General features: G+C 37.2%; 1 pseudogene across 1 annotated transcript; it reads right to left on the reverse strand.

Moving 5' to 3' along the window:
• Positions 1 to 1,965: 1,965 nt before the first annotated feature.
• On the reverse strand, positions 1,966 to 8,888 carry LOC149247378 (pyrophosphate-energized vacuolar membrane proton pump-like; annotated as a pseudogene). The gene is made up of 8 exons (XR_016266626.1): positions 8,401 to 8,888; positions 4,778 to 5,352; positions 4,004 to 4,383; positions 3,800 to 3,886; positions 3,372 to 3,701; positions 2,844 to 3,254; positions 2,694 to 2,753; positions 1,966 to 2,604 (listed from the first exon to the last, which is right to left on the reverse strand). The product of XR_016266626.1 is annotated as a pyrophosphate-energized vacuolar membrane proton pump-like (transcript).
• Positions 8,889 to 9,545: the final 657 nt, after the last annotated feature.

Consider the following 9,545-nt stretch of genomic DNA (forward strand, 5'->3'; position numbering starts at 1 on the left):
GGTCGCTGAATGCAAATTTGATGGGCAATGATTACAGTTTGAACTTGAATAATGAAAGTGCAACACTTGGTAGAAGCGCAATGATGTCCTCCTGACCGTCGTATTGATGATGATGTCATGAATGATCATGATTCGACATTCTAACTGACTCAAGATACCCTACAAATGTGTGCCCATGATGACAAAGCATGGCAGCACAACCTTGCTAATGATCTCATGATGAAACTTGACCCTAGACCTACTTAACTTGACCCCTTAGAATATAAAAGACCATTTTTTTCTTCACACTTTGACATAATTACATTGAATAATGAAAATTTTCTTATAAACTGTGATTCATAGATTGATATTCTACAAGATCATAGCCAGACCTCTATACATTTGTCAAATAATTTGAAAGACAAACTTGTTTTTTTTACTACTATGACTATAGGATACTAACACCACACATACTAGTCAAATCCCAATTGGGCTTCTCCCTGTAAGCTTTGATCTCAACATACAAGGTTTGGCCACAATCCTTTGGTGTTGATACCAATGATTGAAGATATAGAAACACAAGATGAATAAATAATAACAATCTCACAAACAAACCATGCCCTAACAAATTGATCCTTCCGCTTATTCAAGTTTGGCACATTATAATAGAAATCCCCAAGCCGTTTAAAGACTTTAATACCTGTAATATCATGAGTCACCAATACCAAATGTTCTAAATCAGCATTGTTGAACTAGCAAATTTAACTCTTTCACCGAGTTTACCTAAATTGAACACACAAAATTACACATTTTCCTCACTAACCAACCAATGTATCATTAATTGTTTTAACCCAAAGAAAGTTAGAGGCGTGGACATTGCACAAAGATTACACACAAAAAATATTCTCTATGCATTCTTGCATTCTCTAACCTTAGACATAGGAGTTGAAAAAATCTTTCAATTACCTCCTACAAATTTGAAACCAATTCCAAAGTGTAAGCATTATCTCTAAGTCTCTCCATTAATGCTTACATGGCAAACGTTGAAAACACACATTACAATGATATCTCTAAGTCCCTCCATGAATGCTTACATGGCAAACATTGAAAACACACATTACAACAACATTGAAGAGCAACATTGAAGAGCAAGAGCAAACATTGCACAAAGATTACACAAAAGCTATTCTCTATTGCACCCATGCATTCAATTACAATACAATTATATAATTGAACTTAGATCAAAATACTTCTAACCTTAGATATAAGAGTCCAGAAAATCTCTCAACTACTTCCAAAAATCTCAAACCAATTCCATACCCAGCATGTAAGCATTATCTCTAAATTTAACAATAAGAAATTTTTTCGGTTTGAACTTTTAAATATATAAAATTGATATTGAAATATTTTAATTAAAGTGGATATAGAAATATTTTGATAGAGCCAATAGTGACAATGTTACTAATTTGAACTTTTTTGAACTTTTAAATATATAAAATTAATATTGGAATATTTTAATTAAAGTGGATATAGAAATATTTTGATAGAGATAATAGTGACAATGTTATTAATTTTGCTAATTTTGATGAATTTTAATTGGGGGGGGGGACCACTAATAATCATGATAATCACGAGTCACATGAAAAAAATTGAGTTGCATAAAGCAAACTACCAAAGCTTACAACACACTCCCATATCTGGAGTTCCATAAAGTAAACTACCAAACCTTACTCACTCCCATATTTGTTACATCATTTAATTAAAGCAACCACCTCCTTCAAAACCAGTTATGCCATACTTGACATGACAAACATGGAACCTTGTATCCTAGCAATGGAAAAAAAAAACAACCACCTGCTTCAAAACCAGTTATGCCATACTTGACATGACAAACATGGAACCTTGTATCCTAGCAACGGAAAAAAAAAAAAACATAATGTTGTTATATCCACTCATAACCAATTTGATAACAGCTGGAAATCATAATACGATCTGAACATTGAAGCATAACATTATTCACCAAAATGAAAGTCCTTACAATAGTCTGGAAGCCAGTTGTATCTGATTGTGCCTAATGAAAAAGGTGGATGGTAGCATATCATAAGCCTATCAAATACCACTTTATTGTCCAGTGTAAAAAGTGCACGATACCATACCATAGGCCTATCAAATACCCCTGACCTTGACCTTGATTCTCCACTGTACATTATTCTTTACAATTATGAAAAATTATAGACAAAACTGATTCAGAAATTCATAACATTTATCAGTTCACCAGGACAGGACTCATACCTAACCATAGTGTTTGAAAATAAAGCTGCCCTGGTCTAGGGATAGCCTACAGGCTACAGGGCAGACATTAGCACATTGATCAACAGACCTATATTGTTAGGCCGCTAAATATCTGTGGATAGAGACGGCCTAGATTTTAAAAAGCAATCCTCCATGAGCAGCAAAAAATGGTGCAAACACAAGTGACTCAACAGCCATCAGTTTGATAAGAATGTTTAGAGATGGCCCTGATGTATCTTTTAATGGGTCCCCTATGGTGTCACCAATAACGGCAGCCTTGTGGCAATCAGATCCTTTAGGTCCAAGATCCCTTGCAGCTTTTGATGCCCCTGCCTGCAACAATCAACCCAAAAATCAGTTATAAAGTTGCTAAGAATGGTGAGCACACAAGAGCAAGGGATATTACATCCAAAGTGATGTACCTCTATGTATTTCTTGGCATTGTCCCAAGCACCGCCAGTATTGGAAGCTGATATTGCAACCTGTAATCAATAAATGAATCGTCATTACATTTCGCTTTCCTTTTTCGGGCTAAGAAGACATTTTCAACGACTGGAAGACTTGGAAATTACCTGTACACCGGAGACAAGGGCTCCAGCCAAAACTCCAGACAGAGTCTCAACTCCAAACAAGGTACCAACAATGAGGGGTGTGAGCATTACAAGGGCACCAGGAGGAATCATTTCTTTAAGTGAGGCATCTGTTGATATCTTCACACAGGTTGCATAATCCGGTTTGGCAGTGCCCTCCATCAGACCTGGAATAGTTTTGAACTGTCTGCGGACCTCTTCAACCATTTTTAATGCTGCTTTTCCTACACTTTTCATTGTCATAGCTGAAAACCAGTAAGGCAACATGGCCCCAACGAGTAAACCAATGAACACTTTGGGTGTAAGGACGTCAACTGTTGAAATTGCGGCCCGGCTTACAAATGCACCAAACAATGCAAGAGACACCAATGCAGCTGAGCCAATGGCAAAACCCTGCAGAAGAAAAATATATTAATACACAGCCCTCTATCAAGGAATTACAACATACATAACGAAATAATACATAGAAGCATCAATTTCCAACAAATATTGGAATAAACTGCATCTAACCTTGCCTATTGCAGCAGTAGTATTTCCTGCTGCGTCTAGAGCATCAGTCCTTTCACGAATCTTATGGCTAAAGCCAGCCATCTCAGCAATACCGCCAGCATTGTCACTAATAGGACCATAAGCATCTATAGCAAGTCCAGTCGCAATGGTACTGAGCATTCCCAAAGCAGCAACTGCAATTCCATACATTGCAGCCAGACTGAAACTCACGAATATGGCTGCTGCAATAGCAAGATAGGAATAATTACAGACTTGTATCCCAAAGCCAGCCCAAATATGACATTTGTTGCAGCTCCAGTTCTGCAGGACTGGGCCACTTCCTGGACGGGACTGCAATACAGACACAATAAATCAGTCATCATCGACCTATCAAAATTGCGGACATTTGGAGATTTTATTATTTCAAAAGACGAGACCATTAGACTCACCTATAGGCATTGCTTGTGTAATACTCAGTAATGTAACCAATCACAAGTCCAGCCCACAATCCAACGGCAACACAGAAAAATAGATGCCTGTATAGTGCAAACATACAAAATATAAACTCAAAAAAATCAAATATCCTAAGAGAAGTGCACAGAAGAGACTAAAGAACAAAATCTGTAATAGATTGTTGAAGTTTGAATTCATACCAGTTCTTCACTACTTTCACTGAACCAAAATTGTAGATGGAGAAGGTTGATGGTAATCCAACAGCGCTGACAACACCAATGCCAACCGTCATAAGCACAGTAGAGATTATCAGCTGTCTCTTCAGAGTAGGTTCAATATCCTTAACAGCCTTGATCTCAAATAAGTCCGTAGCAAACAGTGTTGTAATCAAGCAGATCACAATACCCATTGAACTGATAAGTAGGGGGTAACACATGGCAGTAAAATCATGATCAATGCCAAATGATGAGATGGATGCCACCACAAGAGCAGCACAGGAAGCTTCAGCATAGGATCCAAACAAATCTGAGCCCATGCCAGCTATGTCTCCAACATTATCACCAACATTATCAGCTATAACCTGGATGGAGATAACAAGAGAAACATCAAGAAATTTCAACGCCTGAAACCCTCAAATTCAATTGCATCCACAGAGGCCAAATGGGATGTGGAATCATTATAGAATAGGTACATTCTTTTAAAATACAGTGGGCTAGGTTATCACAACAGTCGCTTTACATTTCCTGTGGACATTTGCTCAAAGAAAAGAGTTACTGAAGACAATAAGATCTTGAGTCTATATTCTAAATCTGTGCTGATTTCTATGTAAACTATGAAGCAAAGAAAATTGCTTAGTTTCAGTCATAGAAGTATTAGGTTTCTTAGAACGAAAACAAAATAGTGGTTCTCATTATGCCAAAACATATAGAGAGGTATTATATAAATCCACACAATCAAAACAAAGAAAAACTCACAGCCGGGTTGCGAGGGTCATCTTCGGGTATGTTTAGCTCAATCTTCCCAACAAGATCGGCACCAACATCAGCAGCTTTAGTGTAAATTCCTCCACCAACTCTTCCAAAAAGAGCCATTGAAGACCCACCAAGACCATAACCAGTGATGGCCTCAAAGAGGCCCTCCCAATCATTTCCATAATAGAGCTTGAAAACGTTAATGGAGAGGTACAGGACCAAAAGCCCATTGGCAGCAAGCAAGAATCCCATCACAGCCCCAGACCTAAATGCTGTAATGAAGGCCTTCCCAACACCTTTCCTGGCTTCCAATGTGGTTCTTGCATTAGCATATGTTGCAATTTTCATTCCAAAATAACCTGACAGAACAGAAGTAAAAGCACCAAGCACGAAGGCTATGGTGCTGAACAATGCATTTGCAAGAGCAGGTTTGCACATCTTTGTCTTATCATAGTTACATTGCTGCTGCTGGGTGCTGAAACCCTCCACGGAGCCAAGGAACAAAAACATGAGAAGCCCAAAACATCCAGTGAAAATACCCAGATATTTGTACTCTGTAAACAGAAATGAAGTAGCCCCTGCAAAACAAGTAAACTTATTTTCGTAAGACTTCTCGTACTTCAAATATGCAAGCATTTATATCAAGAACCAAATATTATTACCTCCAATACATACTACCACATAAGAAACGGAACGAAGTAGGAACCTATAAATATCTGAGCTGCTCATTGATTATAACCTGATTAAATTCGTTTTCAATTTCAATCATTTCATTGCTTAAAACTTCGTAAAAGATGAGAATGCAATTTTGAAATCTCACACTAACCACCATGCAAATCCATTCCTAAGACTTCTTGTACTTCAAATATGCAAAGCATTTGTACCAAGAACCAATTAAATTAGCGTCTAATATAGTCTAGCCATTTAGAACCAAAATGAACTAAGAGATTAAAAATATAGGAGATGTTCAACCAAAACCTAGTTAAATTCGTTCTCAATTCCAAATTCAGAGTTATAACTCATACAATATCTGAATGAAATTTTGAGGTCTGTTTGCACATCCCTTAAAATTCTAGTCGGAAGGTCAACAGAAGCACCAGTGCGCTTCATCATGACATCATCACCCAGCCTATGATTTAAAAATGAAATAGGAAGAAGAAACCAGCTTATATATATCATCTAAACTAGGTAGAGAAACCAGGAAAACAACTCTTTCATAGAAAAGACACATACGTTGAAATTTTCAATCTTCGATCATTAATCTTTTTCTAAATATAGTCAGTGGGTTTAGGGAGAAAACAAAATTAAACAGTACATCCAACAAGGAAAAAAAAAAAACAGGAAATGATTTAAACGTAGCCTTGACAAACTCATCCATAACAAGATAGAAAAAACCCAATATAGAAGTAGGTAGCTTGATCGGATGAAATGGAAAATCCCATGCAAAGCAGGCATACAATATGCCAATTCAGGTTAAACTTGAGTGACATAGAAATGGAAACAGGGAAAAGGGAAAATGTGCATCGAGAAGAATCTTTGCCAGGGATAAATGGTACTAGCAAGTAACGCAGAAACAGGCAGCAAGATATTCCAAAAGTCACAGTACAGACTAACAACAAAGAGAGGATGACATTCCAATCCCAATGACAAACATAACGACAACAAGCTGTTCCAAAGGACACCGCAGTATTATGCGACAAGCTATTCCAAAACTCAGAGTACAGATTTATAACAAAATAAAGAGAGGCAAAAGAAAGAGAAGACAGGAGAATTTAAAAGCATAAGAACTATTCAAAAGCGTCAAACACACAGCATATCCAACTGTTGGCAATATTATGATATTAGCAAGTGAGGCAGAAGCACAGTGCACTCAATCAGGATTTCAATAACATCGGAGTAGTTAACTTCAAAACAGGATTTAAATCCCTGATATGCAAATACACATCCTATGCCAAAGCCACAGTAGAGGATCTAAATACACATCCTATGCCAAAGCCACAGTAGAGGATTTAAATACACATCCTATGCCAAAGCCTACAGTACAAATTAACAACAAAAGGAAATCGGCACATGAAAGCATTCTATTCCTATCCCACTAATTTGAATAACCCATTTGCAATATAATTCCAAAACTCCCAGTACTATTACAATCCCAGTGACTTATCTACCAGCCATAGCCTATTCAACTATTTAGTATCCTGTTTTAATATTCATTGTTTATTATGGCTTATTCACAGCATATGTGACTTCTATTATATTGTTACTCATGACATACACACCCACATAACACAAATAATTTAAATAACCTATTTGTAAATATACACCTGACAAGTTACATTTACAACAGAGATTAATAACCAAAAGAGAGATCAAAGGAAGCAGGAGAAGAGAGTAGATATTAAAGACATATCAAACATCCCAAGATGCCAAACACAACATATCCAACAATTGATCATCTTATTAGAATATTAGTGGTTTATTATAACGCAACAGTTCCCATCCTGAACATCCAGAAGAGCATCTTTGTTTGCTTTGTAAACAGGAAGAAGTGAATCCACGTCAAAGCATTAATAAAGCATAAAACTCTTAATGGTTTTAAAACTTCAAAGCATTGATAAAGCATGAAAAAACTAAATAGTTTTAGACCTTCAAAACATAGAGACAGCCTTAAACTGATTTTTCTAACAAATTTTATGAATTTTTGTAAGTATTCATCAAGATTCAAAACCTTAAAAAGGCAACAAGCTATTGCTGTTCCACAACTCACGGTACTGTTACAATACCATGATTTAAATAGCCCACTGGCAAGCATATGCACAACCCATTATAATACAAATGATTTAAATAAAACCCGCTTGCAGATATAAGCTATTCCACTATTCACACTAGTTGATAATGATAAAAAGTGAGGGAAATTAGAGCAGGAGATATCAGAGACAGCAATTATTCCAAGATACCCAATAACTATTCCAAAATATAACACAGCATATCCAACTGTTTATCTCAGTATTTAATGTTTATTATGTACCTATACGCACCCAGACACAACGAGTCTCACATAGCCATGGAAACCAAGCGAGCTACCATATTCATCTAGTAACCAACAAACCACCATTTAGTAGGAGGGGCACACTCTCTGCACAGACCCCCATTGGCAGGATGATGGCATCTTCGGATATGTGTGCTACCGCAAGCCAGACCTCGAAACCAATGTGGAAAAGCTAAACCCGTAATCAGAAACCAGCCAACATATCTCTAACATTTATTTATTTTCAAATTTAATGAATTTGAACAAATCTCAAGGCTGTAAACCAGGCAAGAAATCAAAATAAAACCGTTCAAACTGAACCCAATCCAAAGGAGACCAAAATAAGCAACCATACTTATCACGCTATAACATTAGACATGTTTGCCCAAAGTTCAAGCATAAAGATAAAATCTGCAGACTAATAAGTCAAGAAGGCCAAGGTAAAGTAACATCAAGGATAATAAAAGGATTCAAATGTAATCAGTATTATGCTCTCTAGTAACAGAATTCTCATTCTTAAGAATCCTAATGAAATGAACAGAGCTCTGTGTTTCGAGGAAGCAAAAGATAAGAATTCCAATTCAATAGAATTTCATACCGAGGGAAATGGCGTTCTGAATCTCTTCACACTTGGGGACAGCGTTTTTTAAATCGCCGCCATCTTCCTCGGGTTCGTCGAGCAAAACCTCGTTATACACTCCATTATTGAGCGACGAGGCCTTCTCAGAACCCACTTTAACGCGCGACACCAACAGCCATTGAAGCAGCGCGAACCCAATTCCAATAACAGCAGCAACGGGTATCAGTATTTGCGATAGCGATTCACTCAAGAGAGCACCACCCATGGTGAAACTTCCTGAAGCCAAAACTATTCAGAAAACAGAAAATAAGCCTCTACGGATTCGAAGCAAGGCCACCAGATGACGAAGAAAGAAAATTGAAGATGGAATTCGCTGAGCGCCCACGTTTCAGTATTTATGGTTATAGGACTGGCCTCCTTACCTTACAAGTTCCCACCACCTAGACCAGGCCCTCTTTGAGGGGGCCTGGAAAGGAACTCGCCCTCTCTGTTCCCCTCGTTGAGGGGACAAGAATCTCGAATATGTAAAAATAAAATAAAGAAAATCCGAATATTCACAATTCCCACCGCCGTATACAAAAGTGAAATTCCATTTCTTGGCCCATTAATTAACAAATAAATTAAATGATTGAGGGGTCTTCCATGTCATGTAAAAATTAATGGTTATCCATAACGGATTTACATATGGAATATAAAACGCCATTAATTGGATCTTTTGAGTTCCGAGAACGTTATGAGTAATTGGTCCTAGGATTTTCATTTAGGATAAGGTGGTGAGGTGGCCTACTCCCCTACCCTTTCATTTGGGGATTTCACATTTGGCCCGGGTTATGTCACCACGTGACCCCACATTTTTGGTGAGTAGAACAAGGACCCAATGGCGTTGGGAGTCCACATGATGTGGGTTTGTAGATGATATTTTTTATAGTGCACTGACGTGGCATACAAGTTTAGAACATGTGTTTCATAGTTTGAAGTGTAGGTTTGAAGCGTAGGTTTGAAGTGTAGATTTGAGGAATGGTAGATATATATATTTTCATAAGTTAAGTAGTCAAAATAACATATCTTATTGTGATTTTTGTCAACATATTTAAAAGTATTCATTGTTTGTAGTAAATGTACCATCATCACATTAAAATACAAGTGCAAATCATAAAGTACCC

Source organism: Pinus tabuliformis, chromosome 7, assembly GCF_031772625.1.
Source record: "Pinus tabuliformis cultivar Carrire ecotype Pingquan chromosome 7, CPIR1, whole genome shotgun sequence".
Lineage (NCBI taxonomy): Eukaryota > Viridiplantae > Streptophyta > Pinopsida > Pinales > Pinaceae > Pinus > Pinus tabuliformis.